Source organism: Fulmarus glacialis, unplaced genomic scaffold, assembly GCF_000690835.1.
Source record: "Fulmarus glacialis isolate BGI_N327 unplaced genomic scaffold, ASM69083v1 scaffold40005, whole genome shotgun sequence".
Lineage (NCBI taxonomy): Eukaryota > Metazoa > Chordata > Aves > Procellariiformes > Procellariidae > Fulmarus > Fulmarus glacialis.
The window spans coordinates 1-3,215 of NW_009213055.1; the positions used below are offsets into that span (position 1 = coordinate 1).

At 39.4% G+C, this 3,215-nt stretch overlaps 1 long non-coding RNA gene across 1 annotated transcript in view; it reads left to right on the plus strand.

The window, feature by feature from the left end:
• Position 1: 1 nt before the first annotated feature.
• Positions 2-3,215, plus strand: part of LOC104077010 — a 5,020-nt gene continuing 1,806 nt past the window's right edge. Inside the window, exons 1-4 of the long non-coding RNA XR_683520.1 lie at positions 2-27; positions 116-217; positions 590-643; positions 2,851-2,895. This is a non-coding gene — a long non-coding RNA (uncharacterized LOC104077010). The remainder of the gene's footprint in view (positions 28-115; positions 218-589; positions 644-2,850; positions 2,896-3,215) is intronic.

Consider the following 3,215-nt stretch of genomic DNA (forward strand, 5'->3'; position numbering starts at 1 on the left):
GTCACGCAGTCGGAGTCGTGGTAGGAGGTGTGCTTAAGTTTGTCTCTTATCCTATTTGTTTCTTTTGCTTAGAAAAAACTACACTTGTACAATTCTTTAATTGACTTCTTTGCAGGTCCAGATCAGCTTCCTATCGTAGGTCCCGGTCCGTTTCTCCTCGTAGGTCTAGGTCTGTGTCTCCCCGCCGGTCCCGATCGGGTTCCTTGAAGAGATCAAGGTAATTAGTAGTAATTTTAATAGGTTGTGTGCTTTGGTTTTGTTGTTGGTTTTTGTTTTAGTTAGGGGATTCAAAAAGGTATTGGATAGCAGAGTTCAAAAGGTGTTGACCTCTAGAAATCAGACTTTGGCATGCTTTAGAAAGTTTCTGATAATCCTAGTTGAATTTACAGGCATGGTAATACAATTAGTTTTGAGAACTTACAAAGTTGCATATACCATGATGAGTTTTGATGTCTAAAGCATTTAATGATCATGTAGGTTTTATGTTCAACATGTAGACATTAATCTAAGTAGTGCTGTAATTGTCATCACTTCTGGTTGAGTTGGCTTCTTTGATTTTGTTTTAATTTGTCTTAATTTTTTATTTCAGGTCTAGATCAAGATCCAGATCTAGATCCAGATCTGTTACATGGCCCCGAAGCAGGTAAGATCTTTTCCGTGACTGCGGATACTTAGTAAAAGTTGCTCAAAAGCCTGGTTAGGCTTTCTAACAGCTGTTAACATTTTCAGAAAAAGCTGTGTTTTCTCTCCACTAACTTACGGGTCTGTAGTTTTAAAAAGCAGTGCAGAAGATTGTTCTTTCTCTTTTTATTGTTTTACATATCACTGATAGCCAGATCCCGATAGTCATCACAAGTACTGTTTTGATCAGGTTGCATTAACAGCTAACATAGAAAACAAATTTGGAATTAATCTGAAAAATTTTTTTCTTTTTCTTTGTGTAGAACACATGAGATTGTGGATTCTTCCCATTATTTGTCAGAGAAATCAGGATGCCTGTCCAGTAGTGTGTTAAAGCACTAATGCATATAGCTGGGCAAGTCATGAAGGGCTTGCTAGTGCCGTGAGCATTAGAGCTGTTTCCAGCTCTGTTGAACAACAACGTGTCAGTCTACAGGAGCTGAATTAAATTTGAGATAAACAGCTGTCAGAATTATTTTCTGCCAACGAATGTGCCATAAGAGTGATGACAAATTTTAAAGGAACACAGGATGTGATTCGTTCTCTGAAGTTGTAGTTTAATCCTTCCATAGTAAGTGAATGCAGCTTGTGCTTTGTGCAACCTTGTCCAGGCAGCATGGCTGACATAGGTTGGTTGGATGTCCTCGGCAAGCTGTCATAGGAGAACATGAGTAAATTGAAGTTCTGCTCTGAAGGAGATGGTACTGCTCTTGCCCCAGCCTGTTCCCAGGCCTGCTGTTCTGGTTTGATGGCTGCTCTGTGAAATAAATAACATAATAGTCAACCATGAAAAAACACAAAAAAATAAAGGGAAGCTTTAGCTGAAGGGAGTAAGTGGAAAAGCCTCCAGCTGAAGGTGGGAGAATCAGTGCTGAAAGCTGGTCGCGGCATTTTCTGAGAGTCTCCTAGCAATGACGGGAGTTTTTAGGGCATGGAGAGAAGACCAGAAGATGGCTTAGTTAAGAGCAGAAACTCACACGAACAGTCCAGAAGCTAGTAAAAAGCTAATTCCCTGAGGCAGTAGAGCAATGCCTTTCACTGACCAAGTACGCTTTCTCTAGCTTGTTGCTAAAATATGTTCAATTTTAATACCAGTTGTTCCAACATGATTTAATCATGGCTCATCACTGTTCACTGTTAGTGATGAGCAGAAAACAACTACAGTCAATAGGCTCTCAAAGAGAAAAACATCTTGATTTTACCACTGTTGTTTTCTTTTTTTAGTACCAGGAGGTTTTCTGCAATGTAAAGGTTGCTTTTAGTGAAATTTCTAGACTACTTTGTGTGACACCTTTCATTGTAAGTAGAGATTAAGTGACTGAGGCAGAGGAAATTACAGACATACAAGTACAGAGAAGTGGCAAAATATTGGTGCTTAACTCTAATGAAGTCACTGTTAAACTTCCACATGAGGCAATTGAAAGATGGTTTCTTTACAGAAGAATCAAAGGAATGCATAGCATCCAGAGACAGGCTCTTGATTCATAGACAGACTGAATAAGTATTACATGATGTTTGCTGGTTTGACAGCGTCAAAGCGTACATCTGGAAGTTGTTGTGGAAAGCCTTGGATGTGGAAAATAGAACACTTCCTCTGGGAACCTAAAAATTTCAGTTATTTTTTTAGGCAGTATTAGTGTTCTTATGGTGCACCAGTCTTATCTCAAAGACTGACATTTTTGACAGTCTTTTCACAAGGGTTAAGTTCAGACAGATTTAAAAAAATATTTTGAGCAAGTGCATATGTAGGATAAAGTGCACTGAGGAGATGATGTTTGTAGGAGCATGCTGCCTGCAGCCAGTTTCAACTGTACTGGTAGATGTCACTCAAGCCTAATAAAACTTGCAAGTTTAGAGCATGGCTTTTTATTAGCTTTGTGAAAATACTGGTCAGGATTTGGGTTGTTCATGTATTCCTGCCACCTGCATCAGCAAACGCCAGTCATCAGCCAGGGACCAAAGTACAGAGCAACATGTGCAGCATCCATTTAAAAAGCTATCTTCTGAAACTTAGCCTGGAAAACTTCTGAAAAAGCCCTGGAAACTTGCAGGTTTCTGTCTGTTCAACATGACAGTTCTTACGCATTTAGTGTGAATCTTGCTGTCTCAAATGTGGGAACATGCATGCTACCAGCTTCCCTGCTGAGCTGTGTTTTTTTCATCTTGTAGGTCTAGGTCTCATGGCAGATCAAAATCTGGCTCGCCGGCTAAGAGGTAAGCATACAGAGATAAAGCCTGCAGTATCTAGAATTCAGTATTAGGTTTGCATGATTAACAGAGCCTGGTCCTTTAAAAAAAAATCCCCCAAATATGGGTGCCCGGCTAATCGGTTTGCAGTATGACGGAGATTATAAAATTTCCTCTGCAGCTATTTGGAATATGTTCCTTACCCATCTCTTTGTTTTCGTTAACTCTTTGTAGTTTCCAACATAGTACTGATTTTTTTGTGGCTTTGTGCTTAGTTCTGTTAAGCTTTTCTATCCATGAGATAAAGGACTTCAGCTTTATTAATGCTATTGATAGAACAGCAGGAA